The sequence below is a fragment of the Bos indicus x Bos taurus genome, chromosome 7 (genome assembly GCF_003369695.1).
Source record: "Bos indicus x Bos taurus breed Angus x Brahman F1 hybrid chromosome 7, Bos_hybrid_MaternalHap_v2.0, whole genome shotgun sequence".
In the NCBI taxonomy this organism is placed as follows: domain Eukaryota; kingdom Metazoa; phylum Chordata; class Mammalia; order Artiodactyla; family Bovidae; genus Bos; species Bos indicus x Bos taurus.
The window spans coordinates 21,377,628-21,397,082 of record NC_040082.1 but is presented as its reverse complement, the minus strand read 5'-3'; positions in this window follow the sequence as shown (position 1 = coordinate 21,397,082).

Here is a 19,455-nt window from a genome sequence, read left to right as displayed (position 1 = left end):
AAATGATGAACTATATACTGAGTCTCCTGAGTTTTCACTAAATCTATTCCACTTAATCAGGCTATTTTCCTTAGGTTGAAACATTATTAAAAATATGTGAAGCACATTGGATGGTAGTTGTTAAACTTCCTCTGACAGCACGAACCTCAGCAGTTATGGGCTAATTTTGTGAAAGTCTACAAACTATTAATCAGTTCCATCTCATTCAGAGTAACTCAGATAAATGTTGGGGTGTAGCTCTGGGGGTTTTAAATTGCTTATTAATGTTAAGTTTACATGAAATACATAGAATGCAAAGTAAAAGCCAAGACTACTGGTGTCTACTCACTAAAAGCTGGTATTTATGCTGGCACTGGTGTGTTTGTACTATATCTCCCTTACCTGTTCATTCATTTTACTCATTAGAATATGAGCTATTCCAGATACTAAACACTGAAAAATAATCATGAGGTTAACACTAAAAATAGAGCATATACTAGATAATAGTTTGATTATTTTCCTGGAAATTGGGAGAAAATAACCACTACTTAACTTTGATAATGAAGAACAAATTTTGATGCTCAACATTTGAAAACTCCTGCAGTAGAAATTAAGGTAAATCTGAATTGTCACTCCATTCTTTACTTATTTAAAAAAAAAAAAAAAAGAGTATACCAACTTGTTTATTCATTTACCTGTCACATCTTTCTCTTTGAGTGCAAATCACACACATTTCATAGAAACGTAATTCTTTAAGAACCTCTTCTTTCCCAACAACGGGGAACTAGGTCTGGGGGTTACAAGAAACCTGGCGATCATGACAAACATATGAAGGCCACGGTCCTTCTAACACTATAACTACAGCTGGGTGTAAAATTTTCATGTTTGCTGGATGTTAAAAATGTAAATGGTTATAAGCCCATAGACCATGTATGAAAAGATAATTGCAAGGCTAAAGGCTCAGATATGTATGTATGTGTATGTATGTATATATACATGGAAAGAGAGCAAGAGAAAGGGGAGTGGTGGCCAAGTCAACAGGAATATTTTTATCAGCCATAACACGCATATATGAACATTCTATTGCTATTCTGACAGTCATTGAAGGAAGACTCCAGAACTAAAAATTATGACGCAACAAAAGGAGCAGATTTAGTTTTCCCTCCTTTCAGTAAATACCCCTCATTCATTTTATTCATCAGTTCTAGGAAAACTTTCTTTTCAGAGCATTTGTTCTCGGCTTGGTGAAGCTACACCGGTAGTGCTGTCTCAGCAGGAAACTGTCTTCTTGCTGAGGGGCCGCCAATTATTTGTAGTGAAACTATAACAGAAGAATAAATATTACATGTTGATGGATACTTGTCAGGAAAAGGAAAGAGGTGCTTTCAATGGGGCTTGTCAGACACAAAAACCTTCAGCAAATCTGCATTTTCAATGGCAAAGTGGCTAGAATTCTCCAGCTGCTCCACTGGTGAACCTCAAGATTTATCTCATAAATTTAAATTATAGATGACATAGCACTGGAATGGAAATAGATGACACCTTTAAAAATAAATCTAGTGCAACATTTGGGAAAAGGAATCGCACATTTCAAAGGGGGAAAAAATAAAGTTCCAATGTGCCAAAACAGAGTTTTTATTTATTGTCCTATTTACTATTCTCTGTCTAAAATTAGCATCTCTTTTACTTTTCCTTTTAGTCCCCTTTATAAGGCATGCTGTGGAGGAGCTCTGGAAGTTTTGTGCAGCTCAAGGAGTAAGCTGGTTGCAACTATAACAAAAAGCTTGCCAAGGTTGAGAGCCAAACTGGCAAGGTTTTCTGTCATGTCAGCGTTTAAGTATTATTGCAATGTTATCGTATCACTGAAGAAAGGGGAGCATGAAAACAGCAGAGCCAAATGCTTAGGAACATTTGAAGGAAAGTGCGCACCTAGCTTCAACAGAGAGTTTGGCAGTAGAGGACAGGGTTTAGCTTTAATAGGAACCAGTCAATTCCACTTTAATTAGGTCACATGAAACTATGCTTTTAACATTTATTCCAGGAGATCTTGATTCTAGCAGTCTTTCTGAATCAAATAGTGGTAAAGAATAATAAAGAATATAAGTGTGAAAATCTATACCACCAGATGAGTACTTACATGTGCTAAAAGGAAATTTTCACTGGTCAGAGCAGGAAGAACAAATTTTTCTTGAAGGGAAACTTCAAAGCAATACATTTGAGCTCTCCCCCATGCCCCTTCATGCAGGTATTGAGATGTCCATTTAAAAGTCAATGAAAATTTGGACATTTGTCATGAACAATAGAGTTCATGATTTGAGCAAATATTTTACCAGTATTAGAAGAGTCAACTGAGAAAAACACAAAGAGGAAAGCAAGCAGCAGAAGCAAAATGAATTAACCTATCACTAACATTAACATGTTTACTGGAGAGTGGAGAGACTTTCAGCAACATTTTGATCATTCCATGTGAGGTGTTATGAAAGATGCGCTGCACTAGATTGGAGACGTTTTTTTGTTTTTTCCTTTTTCCTAACCGAGTGAAATCCAGAGGGGGCTACGTACAGGAACATGAGCACTTCAAAAAACAACTTTTCCTTCCACTACTGATGCTTTCTTTTCTTCTTCTCAGGTCAGCCATGGAAGTACACATAAACGATTCAGGGGATTTCAACACTGAAGCGGTGTGTTTAATAGCTTTACCCACAGTTACTATTTGCCTCACTTGCTTTCCAAGTCCCTGTAGCTAGAGTCAAGTATATTCTCACCCAGTGATCAGTGTTGGTTTTCAAGTGACACTCTGCATGTGGAGCTCAGGAAAACCAAACACCTACAGGAATGTGTTGAAGAAATGGGATAGCAAGGCCGCCAAGTGACTCAGTCTCTGCTTCCATTCCCTGGAGTTTATCAACTTTGTTAATGGGGCATATGTGCTGAGAATTATGTAACATTAAACATGGGGAACATTTCCTGGAGACATTTTTCATTCTTCCTCAAAGCCGATGCATTGATGAGTCTAGTGTCCAGGTAAAACACCACCCTCTAGTGTACGTCTCTAAATTATGCTTCTGAGCCTCCTCTGATGATAATGATAGTCAAGAACACTAAAGTAAGCATTACAGTGAAGGTCACTTCCTATTAATTAATCCTTAGGGCAATACACACAGGATGAACTGAATGGTAGGTGATCTGTAACTTACTGGTGCCGTCACAGTAACTGTTGATTTGCAGTCAAAACAAAGTGAACAGTTGGACAGAAAAAAAGAGTCCAGCAAAGCTCATCAATTTCACAAGTACTTAGTGAGAATTTGGTATGGGACCAGATGTGTGTGGTAAATGTTCAATGACACAACAAGGATGATCATCACTGAAGCTATGAACTAGAAGAAAAGTATTCCAAGAGGGGAATGTCCTCTGAGAAAACATCCTCTGAGAAATGCCTACTCTTTGGGGAAATATGGTAACTTGCCATGATCAGGGTAGCATTCAATTACCTGAAGAAAATGAAAATGTAACTAGCAGAAACATGAAATTGTTTCTCAGAAACCCTCAAAACAACCAATAAAATATGAATTATCCAAGTTCATAAGGAGTAAAATAAACTTATTAAAGTCTAGATTAGAAGCTTTTTTGCTAGCTCAGTTGGTAAAGAATCCACCTGCAATGCAGGAGACCCCAGTTCAATTCCTGGGTCAGGAAGATCCACTGCAGCAGGGACAGGCTACCCACTCCAGTATTGTGGCCTGGAGAATTCCATGGACTGTATAGTTTCTGGTGTCTCAGTCAGACACGACTGAGCAGCTTTCAGTTTCAGTTTTTGATGTTATATAGCCTGATTCCATGAGGAAAAAAAGAAGTAGATGGAGCAATTTAAAGTATTCTACAACTCTCTGGCATGGAAGGTTACTGGAAAATCCTGTGAAGATATTTGGCATTACTCTTCTCTCTTACAGAACTCAAAGAGACTGACTTCTTTTATTGAAAATATCCATAGCTCCTTTCTACACTTGTGAACATCTCAGGAAACTTTTTTCTTAATCTTATCTGGCTTTAACTGTTGAAAGTAGATCTAGTCTGGTAGATAAAGATGTTGAGCATTTGAGAATGTTAAAAACTGTGCACAGGACATGGAATAAGTCAAATTCATATATTTTCCTATTCCCATAATACCTTATTAAAACTCTTTCATTGGTATTTTCTAGTGGAATCAGTGAAGACCTAGTATCTCCAATTAACAAAAACATCATTGCTCACCAATACAATCTTTCAGCTATCACCAAGCTATTTAGATTTTTTGCTACTCACGGATCTTCCCTCGCATACCCACAACTGTGACCTAATTGCCTCAAAAAATATTTGGAAATGACTTCAATTAAAGACCTGTATGTGTGTGCATGTGCACATTTTACCCAAGTTTCCATGTGTGAGCATAATGAACATCATTGGAATGCAATGTGCTCAGAAAAATATCCCCCCCAAAGAAAAAGATAGTGACTTTGTCCTAGAAATTGTCTTCTTTCGTAATTGAGAAATAAACACAATCAGCACACTGGGTGCCACAAGACTTAAATCTTCATCCTGGTTCTGATTCTGACCACCTATGTGAGTTGAGAAAAAGAACTTTATGGACCCTCAGATTCCCAGTTCTAACAATGTGTGGACAGGACTGAATGAGTACAAAAACTTTTTCAAGTTGTAATAGCCTATGACTTGCAAGTAGTTTAATAGTTTATGATTTTTTTGTAGTTTGGCTCTCTAATATTAAAACTACTTTGGAAAATTTTAAGATAACACTGGCTACAAAACAAAACAAAACAAAGTGAAGTCACTCAGTTGTGTAGCCTGCCAGGCTCCATCCTTGACATTCTCTAGGTAAGAATACTCGGGGGGGTTGCCATTTCCTTCTCCAGGGGATCTTCCCAACCCAGGGATCGAACCTGAGTCTCCCACATTGCAGGCAGACTCTTTATACTCTGAGCCACCATTCAACATTTTACGTATAACATCTAAAAGAAAAACCTTCAAGCAAATAATTCTACCTAATGTCCATGCTTCCTTCTGTTGGTGTAGCATTGCAGTTAGTAGAACAAGATATGAAATGAAGTCGCCTAGATTGAAACCCCAGCTCTGCTATCTTTAAATATCACTGTGATATTTAACTTCTTTGTACCTTAGATCTCTTACCAGTAATGTGGCCATAGCATAGCACCTCTTCTATTTTATAGGGTCATTTGGAGAAGCAAATGAAATCAAACATATAAGGCTGTTAGCACAGAGTTTACAAATATTGAGAGTCCAACAATTTTTAAATTATTACTACTACTCTAACAAAGAATAAATGAAACGAGAAAGGAAAATATACTTAATGATTTCAATAGAATCTTTGAATAAAATTTTTTAACCACGTCAAATTGTTAATAATTTTAAATTGTATCTCTACAATGAATATCAGTGATTAGAGATACAGGTAGCAGCAACTGGGCAACAATTCTAGTTTGCACTATGAAAGACAGCATGTTTGAACTCATGGGGGAAGTTTCATTGAGACAAAGTTAAGCTGTCAAGAATGGATAATGGATAATAAATTAGGTATGAGGGCATTCCTTATAAAGGCATCCTTTCTCCCTGTATTCTCAACAGCACATCCATAAGAGTAACTTGAATAAATAGCAGCCACACAAATATCTGCTACCACACATACCAAAGGAAAGTGGGAAGAAAGGAACATTCCGACTGTGGTGAACATAGCAATCTACCCCAGGAAAACTATATTATTTAGTTAATCCAACAATGTAGTTTGACAGGTTCTTTAAAAATAAGCAAAACAGTGCATTCTGAAATTTATCAAGTGATTTTTTTCAAATAAATATCCATGCTGTGTTTGAATATTCTTTAAACCTTGACATTTATGTTTAGTTATAAACTTGCTTTGAAAATGGAAACTTGGATTTCTCAAACGAAAGCCTTTTGGAGTTGATAAATAATTCTCACTGCAACTTTATAGATTCTCTCCAAACTTCAAGTCCAAATGTCAGAGCTAGAGACTATGAAGACTGACAAAAGTAGAGGTTTTGTTGATGCTTTCTCTCCTATTACTGTTCTTATAAAGGTTTTATTCCAACTGAATACAGCACATCATATGGTCTCTAGTTAGTACTGGCAGAGAAAAAAATGAATTTACAGAGTTCAGAAAGACTAAATAGAGATGATATGGCATGAGGATATCAGCTTCGACACATCTCTTTCTTATATTTAGTATTGTGCATAAAACTAAGTGGGATTTGAGGAAAGAACATGATCTTAAAAGGGTACAAAAACACCCTGAAACTAAGTTAATATTTTGAGAACTCTCACAAAAAAAATGGGGACTGAGGCCAAACCGACACTGCTTTGTAATCAAGAGTTGTCCTCGTATTTCATTGGCTCTACTGGGCACATTTAGCACAATTGATCAGGCTAACTTTGAGAAGCATCGTAAGGATATAAAGACTCCTGCAAAGCAGTAGGAAAATGAATAGCTGAATGGAGAAAATTGTGCCACACATCTTCTTGTCCTGTTACTGTTAACGCCAGCAGTCACAATCAGTAGTTTATTGTATAGGGCAATCTTGTTGATTAGAAACTGGATTCAAGTTCATCAAAATGGAATGGCATGTAACTCATCCCTTCTATTCCTACAGAAATAACTTATGCATCTTTATAGACATTTTTATTTGTAGCACTATATTATGTCACAAAAACTGGCTTTGGGAATGTATATAGTGCCTTGTCAATCACTTGTGCCATTAGTTTCTTGAAAGAGATAGATAACAAATCAGCAAAAATAAAAAAGTTTCACTTTGGCAAAGGAGACATTTCTATGTTATTTTTATTTAAAAATTTAGAAATATTTGTCTTGAAGTCCAATTGCTATGTCATATTATCAGGCTACCTTCATATCAGGAGGTAGACGCTTTGCTAAAGGCTCCTGTATATAATTCTTAATTTAATGATCTAAAAGAAACAACCCTAAAGAAATGGAATAATGTGCTCAAAGTTACCAAGGAAGTCACTAAGTAGTAAAACAATGCAAAGCCAAGAATTTTAAAGTTCATGGTCAGCCACTAACTCCTTTCTCTGACATGCAACATCAGTTCATTATCCCCAATCCTGACCCAAAGAGCTGAAGATAAACAAATTTAGTTGCTTGGCATCAAGACTGCAGAGCACATTTGCTTTACTCTTGCCACTTGAGCTGATCATTTCAAGGGCCTTGCAGATCTTGCAACCCCTAAAACAAGCAACTCTCCACAAATACTTAGATCAAAATAATGTTGCTATTCAAATACTAAATATAAAGCCATTTCAATAGAAATATTATAGTAACCATAGTAATTATTACTTAATAAATATTGATGTATGACTATGTTAGAAACAGTTTTAAGTGTGTTGTGTATCTTAACTTGCAGAACATGGAGAAGAGGTGAAAATTGTACATTGTAAATATATTGAGTATTTAAGAAGAGACAGAATATATACATGAAGAAATATACATTAAAAAACAAAAAAAATGATTATTGGGTTAATGCATGAGGGAAATAAGACATCAGCAAATGTGCATACATCTTAATTAAAAATATATATGAATATCTATATAAGCTTTCCTTTCAATGATCTTAAAACACTTAATTTCATATTTTCTTCCAAGTTTTTTGAAGATTGAATGAATACAAGTATGTTTTTCCTTATATAAAAAAATAAAAACATCCACTTATGATTAAAAAAAAAAAAAACCTCTCCAAAAAGTGGGCTTAGAGGGAACACAACTCAACATAATAAAGGCAATATATGACAAACTCATAAGCTAACATCATATTCAACAGTGAAAAGCTGAAAGCATTCCAATATTTGGAAAAAGACAAGGATGCCCATTCTTAACCACTTTTAAACAGAGGGAAATCCTAGCCACAGCAATCAGAGAAGAAAAAGAAATAAAAGGAATCCAAACTAGAAAGGAAGAAGAAAAACGGTCACTATTTGCAGATATCATGATACTGTGTAAAGAACATCCTAAACAGGTCACCAGAAAACTATTACAACTCATCAATGAAGTCGGTAAAGTTGTAGAATACAAAATTAATACACAGGAACCTGTTGCATTACTGCACACTAACCCTGAAATATTATAAAGGAAACAATGCCATTTACCATAACCTCTAAAAGAATAAAATACCTAGAAATCAATATACCTAAGGAGGTAAAATACCGGTACTCAAAAAACAATAAGATGCCGATGAAAAAAATTGAAGACAATAAAAAAAGATGGAAAAATACATCATGTTCTTGGATTGGACGAATAAATATTGTTAAGATGACCATATTACCCAAGGCAATCTATGGAATCAATGCAATTTCTAGCAAATTACCAATGATATTTTTCACAGAACATGAAGCAAATTTTTTTTTTAATTTGTATGGAAACACAAAAGACACTGAATAGCCAAAATAATCTTGACAAAGAAGAATGGAGATGGAAGAATCATATGCCTTGACTTCAGACTATATTATGAAGCTGCTGCTGCTGCTGCTGCTAAGTGGCTTCAGTCGTGTCTGACTCTGTGCAACCCCATGAGCTGCAGCCTACCAGGCTTCTCCATCCATGGGATTCTCCAGGCAAGAACACTGGAGTGGGTTGCCATTTCCTTCTCCAATATTATGAAGCTACAGTAATTGAAACAGGATGCTATTTGCACAAAAACAAGACACATGAATCAATGGATCAGGATATAAAGCCCAGAAATAAATCCACTTACTTATGGTCAATTAATCTAAAAGAAAGGAGACAAGAACATACAATGGAGACAAGACTCTGTTCACTACGTGGTACTGGGAAAACTGGACAGCTACACGTAAAATAATGAAATTAGAACATCCTGATACTTTATACAAAAATAAACTGAAAATGGATTAAAGATTATAAGAATGGATACTATAAAACTCCTAAAAAAAAAAAAAAAAAAAAAAACAGGCAGAGCCCTCTTTAACATAAATTGTAGCAATGATTCTTCAGACCTGGACCTAAGTGAAAGGAAATTAAACTAATTTGGGGAACTAATTAAACTTGAAAACTTTTGAAAAAGCAAAGGAAACTATAATGAAATTAAAAGGCAACCTACAGAATGGGGGAAAATATTTCCAAAGATGTGAGTGACAAGGGATTAATTTCCAAAATATACAAACAACTCATATAACTCAATATGAAAGAAAAAAACAAGCAACCCAATCAAAAATGGGCAAAAGAACTGAATAGACATTTATATAAAGAAGACATACAGATGGCCAACAGGCACATGAAAAGACCCTCAACATTGCTAATTATTAGAGAAATGCAAATCAAAACCACAATAAACTATCTTTCCACTCTGGTCAGAATGAAGATCACCAAAAATGTTGATAATGAATATTGGAGAGGGTGTGGAGAAAAGGGAACCCTCTCCTACACTGTTGGTGGGAATGTAAATTGGTACAGCTGCTATGGAGAACACTATGGAGCTTCCTTAAAAAACTAAAAAGAGATTGACCATATAATCCAGGAATCCCACTCCTGGGCATGTATCCAGAAAAGACAAAAACTCCAACTCAATACATGAATGCACGCCAATGTTCAGAGCAGCACTATTTACAATAGTCAAAATATGGAGACAATCTAAATGTCCATTGACAGATGAATGGATAAAGAAGATCTCCATGCATGCTGTCACTTCAGTCGTGTCTGACTCTTGGTGACCCCATGAACTATAGCCTGCCAGGCTCCTCTGTCCATGGAATTCTCCAGGCAAGAATACTGGAGTGAGTTGCCATGCCCTCCTCAGGTGATCTTCCCAACTCAAGAATCAACTCTGAGTCTCCTATGTCACCTGCATTGGCAGGCAGGTTCTATACCACTAGCACCACCTGGAAGCCGACACACACAAACACACACATATCCATACACACACACACACACACAATGGGATATTACAGCCATAAAAAAGAATGAAATAATGCCATTTGCAGCAACATGGATGGATCTAGAGATTATCATATTAAGTGAAATCAGACAGAATATAAAAATATTAGATAAAACCATATAGAATCTAAAAATAATGATACAAAATCTTTAACAATGATTTATAAAACAGAAATAGATTCACTGACACAGAAAACAAACTCAGGATTACCAAGGAGGAAAGTGAGGGGTGAGAGAAATCAGAGATTTGGGATTAATACAAACACACTACTATATACAGGGGCTCTCTGGTGTCTCAGATGGTAAAGAATATCTACCTACAGTGCAAGAGTTCTAGGTTCAATTCCTGGGTCGAGAAGATCCCCTGGAGAAGGGAATGGCTACCCACTCCTGCATTCTTGCCTGGAGAATCCCATGGACAGAGGAAACTGGTGGGCTACAGTCCATGGGGTTGCAAAGAGTTGGAAATAACTGAAATGATGTAGCACATAAATAAACTAGGGCCTACTGTATTGCATAAGGAACTATATCCAATATCTTATAACAACCTACAGCATAAAAGAATCTGAGAAAATATATATGTATAACTGAATCACATGTATATGTGTATATATACATATATACAGGAATCATTTTGCTGTACACCTGAAACACTGTAAATCAACTATATACTTTTAGAAAAAGTAAAAACAGAAAGCTTAAAGATAAAGTCATTGCCTCGTCCTAAAGCAAAAAAATTAGTCATATAACTAGCTCATAAGTTTCAGTTTAATATCCTTTCAATTTGTCATATTTTCAAACCAGATGTTATGTGTATGAGTCTGCATGTGAAATTCCAGCATCATAATTCAACTAGTACACACATTAACATCACAGAGACAATTTGTATCGAAATTAAACTGCTAAGTAATAGTTACTTTACCAATCCAGCTACTTAATAACCATCAACTACCTGGGGCTCCTTCTAAGGGTTCTGATGACTAAGTTTCACAGGGAAAGGTCAAGGAACACAGCCTCAATTTTCCTACTCAAAGAAGCACAATGTAACCACAGAGCACTAAAGACATTCCAAGAAAAATGAGTGAATCCAGATATTTCAAAATTTAGCCTCTTCTAGGCACTAGTGGTAAAAAATCTGCCTGCCAACACAGGGGACTCAAGAGACACAGGTTCAATGGCTGGGTTGGGAAGATCCTCTGGAAGAGAGAATGACAACCCACTCTAGTATTCTTGCCTGGAAAACTCCATGGGTAGAGGAGCCTGGTGGGATACAGTTCATGGGGCCAAAGAGTCAGAGACACTGAGCGCTAAGTGACGAAGCACAATGCAGCATGATGTGTAATTTTAATGTTGATTTTCTTATTTTAAAAGATGACATGACTTGAATCTTTCTAGAAAGACTGCAGATTTCATGTATAGCTTCTTTTAAGTATATTTGGTTGCCCCATTATAGGAAGACTGTCTTGTGGTCTTTCAAATCCTGTAGATATACTTAGGGGAATAAAAAGTTCACAGTGAGAACAATAGTTCCAGACACCACAGATGGAAATTTAAATGTGGTGTGATACTGCACATCAGGAGCCAGCTAAGGTAACTGTGTTGCAATCTGCGAGTTACTCTTGTGAAAAGATCCCTTGGCATTTTCCTAACAAGAGCAGAGTGTTAGAGCCAGTGTTTTGGCTTCCTTCCATTTTTCAGTATGTGAGCTTTAACCACGAATACTTTCTACATTTCATATCTGAAATGATTTTTAGGTTATGTAATTCACATTAATGTTTTTCCTTTAACATACATTTTAGTGATGGCAACACAGACCATATTAGGTGTTTATGAGATTTCTCAGGAAAAATTTTGTTCTGGTCTTGAGCTACAGTAACATCAGTCTTACATTGTTTTTTTTTTTGTTTTTTTTTTTAACCAAGGTCCTGATTTCATTTTCTCACATTATCCAGCATTTAATCAACTAAATGTTCATGTAATTGAACCAAATTCAAGACAGGTACAAATAAAAGCAAAATAGAGGAGACTAGGTAAAGGATCACACACACACATACCACATAACACAATATCTGGCAGCACATTGAATTATTTATCCTAAATTTTTTTGCATAGGAAAATAAGATATATATTGTAATATGTATTTATATACTGTAAATATATAATTATCTTTTATCAACACTTTCAATACTCCTTAATCTAACGAAAGCTAAGCAAATCATGGACACATTGATTTGTTTAGTATGTAAATTTCAAAGATACAATGTCTTGAAGATTAAATCTGAAAGTCATATGTTTGAATTTTAAATATCAACAATAAAAATTCACAAGTAATATTAAAATTTGATATCAGGCTTCCAGTTTCCAAAATGGCTTGTAAGAACCTTGGAAGTCACCGGTTCATTCTAACAAAAATGAAAAACTGAACAAACTGAAAAATCAACAATTCTTCCTAGACCAATAAAATTCAGATCACAGGGACCACTGCCCTGCATATTAGAGAGACACACAAACAGTGACTCACAAGCCACTGGAGCAGAAACTCGTGAGCAAAATATCTGTAGGAACCAGTGGGGTGTATGCAGAGGGAAGGGAACTCTGAATTGTAATTGACAAATTATTGGAAACTCAGTGTGGACTACTAAGAGTTTAAAAATCCAGGGGAATCTAGTAACTGGGGTGGCTCCACACTTCTGTGAGTTTTACCTCCAGGAGTTCAACCTGGATCTCTCTGTGAATATCTGACAAAACACCCCTCATGCTTCCAGCAGCAGGAGGAAAAAGGACCATATTGAAACACACCACTACATTCTGTTCTTCCTAACAAAGTCTGCCCTAAGGAGAAACTGTTTAAGCAGAATCTAACCTGCTGAGGTTCTATCAAGAGACTAATTGAACTAAAGGTAGGAAAATAACTCCAGCCAGCCCTACCTGGATTGTTTAGGCAGTGAAACTACTTTGTACTACAGTGGTGGATATATGTCATCATACATTTGTCCAAATTCATAGAATTTACAATCCCAAGAGTGAATCCTAAAGTAAACTGTGGTCTCTGGGTGACTGTACTATGTCAATTTAGATTCATCAATTGTAGGGATGTTGATAGTGGGGAGACTGCATGTATGGCAGAGAAGGCAATGGCACCTCACTCCAGTACACTTGCCTGGAAAATCCCATGGATGGAGGAGCCTGGTGGGCTGCAGTCCATGGGGTCGCTAGGAGTCAGACACGACTGAGCGACTTCACTTTCTCTTTTCACTTTCATGCATTGGAGAAGGAAATGGCAACCCATTCCAGTGTTCTTGCCTGGAGAATCCCAGGGACGGGGGAGCCTGGTGTGCTGCCTTCTCTGGGGTCGCACAGAGTCAGACACGACTGAAGTGACTTAGCATAGCATAGCATAGCTGCATGTATGGATGTGGAGGCAGGGGTCATAAGGGAAATCTGTGTTCTTTCCCCAAATTTTGCTGTGAACCTAAAACTGCTCCAAAAGATAGTCTGCTTCTAAACAAATCTGATCCAGTCTTAAGCTTACATTTTAGTCATTTTTTTGTCCAATCATTCCCATAGTTATATTATTTGATTATTTTCTTTTAAAATCAGTCTATTTGATTTATTCTCTCTTCATCCTACTGCTAATATCTATTTACTGAATGCTCACTTGTGTTTAGTACCTAATGCACATACCATTAATTGTTTGAATTTCCATGGTGAAATAGAAATGATCATTTCCTTTTTATAGGTGAGGAATCTTAGGTTGAAAAATTTAGTTGGCTTGTTTAAATCACATAGCTGAGAAGCAACATCTGTTATGTCCTAGGTTTAATCACATTATACAATTAGTGATGATAAACTGTATCAGACCAAATCCCATTAATATTTTTTAACGAAAGAGTTCTTCAAAATTGTTTGTTATACCTCTGTAAAGCTACCTTCCCCAGAACTTCTGAATAAAATTAAATTCTTTTGTAGAATGAGTTACAGTTGATTCAAGAGTTTCAAAAGCTGGGTGAAAGTTTCTCATTTTATTTGACTTATCATTCAATGTTTCCTACCAAGATTTTGGGACAGTTAAGGGCTGTATTTCAGAGAATGGGGATATCTAGACCTCTGCTATAGGAGTTACATACTCTAGAAGAAATAAATGATACTATTTCAATTATAATGAGGGGCTAAAAGTTGCCTGCAACATTGTTGTAGTTGAGGGACAGAAAGTAGATGAAGTCAAAGCTGGAGGACAAGGATATCCATCATACATATAGATGTGGATGGATAGATGGTTATACTTTAAAGATAAACAGATACTCTAGTCTTCTAGAGTGAAGAACTATTAGCATAGTCATAAATTAACAAGCTGTTTATATTTCTTTTGCAAGGAAAATATTGAATAGCTTTTAGAAGACTCTATGCCATTGCTGCATGTATCAAAATGGGAAAATGCTGACTTAGTCTTTTCTATTAAATACTTGATTCAGTAAACTGTATTATAATTCTGAAAATCAAACGGCATTAAAGACTTCAAGGAAGTCCCAAGTCCAGAACAACAAATGCCTAGTATGGATAACCTGAGTATTATTAAATCATATTTTGCTTTGTTTCTCATTTCTGATCCTTACTAAACACATGGCTATGGCCCTTAGCTATGACAGACATACATAAGCATAATGAGGCAGATACAGATTAAATGAAATAAAACTTCTGTATTATGAGAGAAAGAAGAGAGGGATATGTGAGTTTAGGTGGCTATAAAATAATCAGATTTAGGTTGGCTTCTACTTTTTTAGTGCTTTTATATTTTGGGGACACAGTAAAATATACTCCAAACCACATGGCATACTTTGAAATTATAGAGCATTGTTTCACATTCAGGTCCAAAAAAGCAGAGCAGGATAATTTTAAAAGAGGCAAAACAATTACATTTTAAAGCCACAAGCACCCTAAGTTTATGCCTTATTAATGGACTGAAACTTCCTATAGAGAAGAAAGAGGGGGCTGGCAAACGAGAGGTCTAAAATAGGCATTTTCAGAATATTACCATAAAGAGAGAGATTGCTATAATTTAACCACTGAGTTGAAATCTGAAATCCTTAAAGTGCATTTTTAGGCTGCTGATCCTGACCTCCTACAGACCAATTAAAGCTAAATAATTGTTGTTGGTATGACAACCTCAGGGAGAAACAAAAGACTTCACTTTCTTTAACAGAAGCCTCAAAGTTGTTCTTTAGAATAGAAAATAAGCAGGGGTGGCTATAAATTGTGGTAGCTTATGAGATCACGTTGGATAATGACATTTTTTCTTATAATAATGTTATTAAGCCACAATGGATCATAGAGGGCTAACCCATGCATGTCACTGATTGGTGCATTTCAGCTGTCTTTAATGCAAGAATTGATTATCAAAGCCAAATTGATTATTTCATTTATATGACTAATAAGGCATTTAAGCACGATTTCAAATGCATGATTCTTTAATTTTATGTCTCAGTAGGAGATGCGTTAAAAGGTCTGATGGTCAAAGCCCACGTACATTTAATTTAAAAGAAACACATTTGCAAATGGTCACATTTGATCTTTGTAAACGCTGCTACTATTGATCACATGGAAATGAAGATGCTTGTAGTTTTCGTTGCTTTAGTATATATTACTCGATTTTATTGAGATATGACTGATGTACAATAAAGTACACATATTGGTGTAGAATTTTATGAGTTTTAACATGTATTCACTCTTGAACTCACCACTGCAATAGAGGTAATAAAAATATACATTATTCCTCCCAAATTTTTATGTCCTATTGTAATCCATTTCTGCTCCATTCCCTCTCCCTGAGGGAAACTTTCAGTAACCAATTTACCGGTTCTCTGTTACCATAAACTATCTTTCCTTTTCTAGAATTTTATATAACTGACCTCAATAGGGTAAGTACTTTTTTGGTCTGGCTTCTTTCATTTAGCATAACTATTGGAGATTTATCTATTTTGTTGTGCTCCTTTTTATTACTGAGTAGTATACTACTTATATTCATAAATATAAATAGTACACTATTTATACAATTTGTTTCATCACATATTCTGAACACAAACCCTTTCTGAAATAAGAGTTTGCAAGTATTTTCCAAGTCCTTGGTTTATCTTTGCATTTTCTTAAGTTTCTTTTGAAAAATTGAAGATTTTAATTGTGATTAAATCTAACTTGCAAATCTTTTATTTTATGGATTGTGCTTTTGCCATCTAAAAGTATTTACTTAAGTCACAATGCTTTTCTCCTGTTTCTTTTAGCACTTACAGTCTGAAGTATTTTATTTAGGTTTACAATATATTTCCATTAAATTTTTATATCTAAAAAAAGAAGAAAAGTAAACGTCTGTTCTTTTTCTCTTCCTCTCTTTTGTTTTTTGGTGTTGTGTGTGTTTGCATGCGTGTGTGTGTATGTGTGTGTGTGTTTTGATCATGGCTGTTCAATTTTTCCAACATTTGTTAAAAAAAATGATCATTTACCCATTTGATTGCTTTGGCATCTTTATCAAAAGTCAATTAACTACCCATGAATCTATTCTGGATTCTCTACTGTGTTCCACTGATACCTTAGTCATTACTACACTATTTTGATTACTGGAGACGTATACTACATATTTCGTATCGACTAGAGTATGTACCCCATTTTTTTTTTCAAAGTTGGAAAAACCAAAGTCATTTTAACTATTTTAGGTCCTATATTAGCAAATAAATGTATAATGATTGTCAACATCTTCAGCCTAAATCTTGGCATCATTTGTTAATTGACAATATAAATTACCAACTTGTTAATGTTACTCATCTTGACCTGACTCACTTTGCTAATAGGACATTTCATTATGCCTATTGTGATGTCCAATTCATAAAATTCAGTCAAAATTATGTGTTGTCTCAATTTAAAAAACCATTTTAAAGATAAACATGATTTCCTTTTGCTTAAGTAAAAAAAAAAAAAAAAAAATAGCATCGAAGTATCTAGATCTAAAAAAAAAGAGACAGAATGATCTTTTCAGGTGACATAGAACAGCTAATGGCAACTGGAATGTAATAGCAACACCAGCTTTCTTAATTGGTATCACAGGGGGCTGACTTTTCAAGCATAATTATATGTTGTCTTTAATCCCCAAACATAGAAACACTCAACAGATCTCATCCATGTGCTGTAAAGCTTTTTTTTTTTTTTCTCTCTTTTAAGTTTCCCTTTAGCTACAAAGGTATAGACATTGCATATGATACTGGTTAATATAAAGTAAAACTACAGATTAGCTGCCTCACTGTGGAACAGTATATACTATAGGAAGAGCAGGCTATAATTTGAAAATTACACTTCAAATTGTGTGACCACACAATTATAATTTTTACTCTGGGGACCTTTCAGGGATCTTTTAACCTCTCAACATGTCAGAGATAAATGGTCAACAGCAACACTCATATTTTCACCATTAATATAAAAGGCTTAAGGTCTACATAATTTCTAAAATAGCTAAACCATTTACTTAGATCAAAGTTAATCCTCATATTTTACACGAGGATTTAGACAACTAGCTAGAAACTCAGAAATAGAATACCTCTGAGCCTATTCTAGACAAATATTTAGATTGTGAGGAAAATAATCCTACTCAGACTGAGGAAAAGGAAAGGGGAACCAGGAAGCCATCAAGGATCAAGGTAGTTCTAGATACCTGCTACTATTTGCCATGTCTGTCTGTCATCTGTCTCACTTGCCATTCTCACTCTCATGGTTTCTTCGATTCTCTTTCCAGAGATTCTACATTGTCCTCTTGCTTACTTAGAGCCTCCAGACCTTTGTTCTTTATTTTATTTAAACATGCCCTCAAGACTTTTTAAATGACCTAGCTCTTCTTCCTCCAGAGTATCCTTTAAGTTAGTGAGACAAGAGTTGCAGGGGGGGAATTATTAGAAGATAGTGTATAAAAATAGGTGACAATACAGCACATGTAAATTTGCATATCTTCAGAAGATATTTCTATGTCCTTTCTTAGGTATCTGGCATCTATATTAGTTAGGAAAAAAATGTAAAATTCAAGATTTTGTGTAATTGTCATGTCATTATTGCTAGTGAAGTGGTAGACCAAAATAAAACATCAAAATATGTAGGATGCATCAAAATGTCCAGGAGTGCTTAAAAGGATGTTTTACTTGATACAGTTTTATATGTCTGTGTAAAATGTATTGATCCCTTTAAATTAAATTATTGATATTACTGTCTCAGCTACAATACTTAAGACTATAAAATGAAACTCTGTACTATTACATATTCCATATGAGTGGACATACTGTCCATTTTGAGGTGATCTAAAAGCATGGAAACTACATGCTTCAATGACAAGGATCATGTTTGCTGCATATCTTTGGGTGACTTTATAAAATATCATATTATTATATGCTAGATCTTGTTTTACTATTTCGTTTATGCATGTACACAACTTGTCCCCAACTAGGTTTAAGTAGCTGTTGATTATTCATTACTGTTTACAGACAAAAACAGACATTTCCATGGTGATTTCCTACACGAGATTGTGGAAACTTTGAAGTTTCCCAAAAGTAATTGTCATGGCATAATCATGGCATTCACAGTAAATTAAGACATAGGTAGAAGCAAGGTGTAAATTTCAGGATGGTACCCAGGTATTAAATTAATGCTAGGCAGGAAAATCAAGCTCTGTGTCAAATGTTTTGTACTTCTCTTGGCTTAAGAAAAAGCGACTTCTGTTAATAGCTATAAACATCATCAAGACATAAGGTATATCCGGGATTTTTACATTACTCCCCGCTTTAAGATACAAGGTAAGGACAATTCTATCCCATGTTTGAGGTTTGGCTAAAGAAATGTGAAAGGAAGTGATGTACATCACACAAGGAAGCTGTAAAAGTCATTGGGTAGTTCACTTTGTTTCCTTTTCCTGATGCAATGAGTCATCCAAGTATGCATGGGCAAAAAGCCTTCATTAACTGAGTCTTAGAGAAATTGCGATAAAGCATCTCCAATTAACCTGAAGACTTTAGCTTCTCTCTATTGAAAATGTAATATGAGTGAGAAATAAACTTTTATTTTATTTAAGCCACTGAAATTTTGAGATCTAGGGGCTATTGTTATCACAGCTTTACCTCCAAGACTACTGAATCACACCACACAGCCTCACACATACCCCTCAAGAACATTCACCCAACAAAAGGGAAAGAAATTGTATCAAAAACAAAGATTCCAATATAAGAGTAAATTGAAAACTAAAAGAATCTCCTGACTTAATAGGTAATGCAAGAATATTATTTGAGAAATGGGAAAACTATCTACATTTTAAAACAATTCTTAATCTTTCAGAAAAAGTTTATGGGTTTCAAAAAAATTTATTTCATTATTTGTGAGTATTTCAACGCTTTTACTTCTTACCAGTGACAATGAATGCTGGAACCTACATACCTCATAACTTTAATTCTGAGATTGTTTACATTTATCTT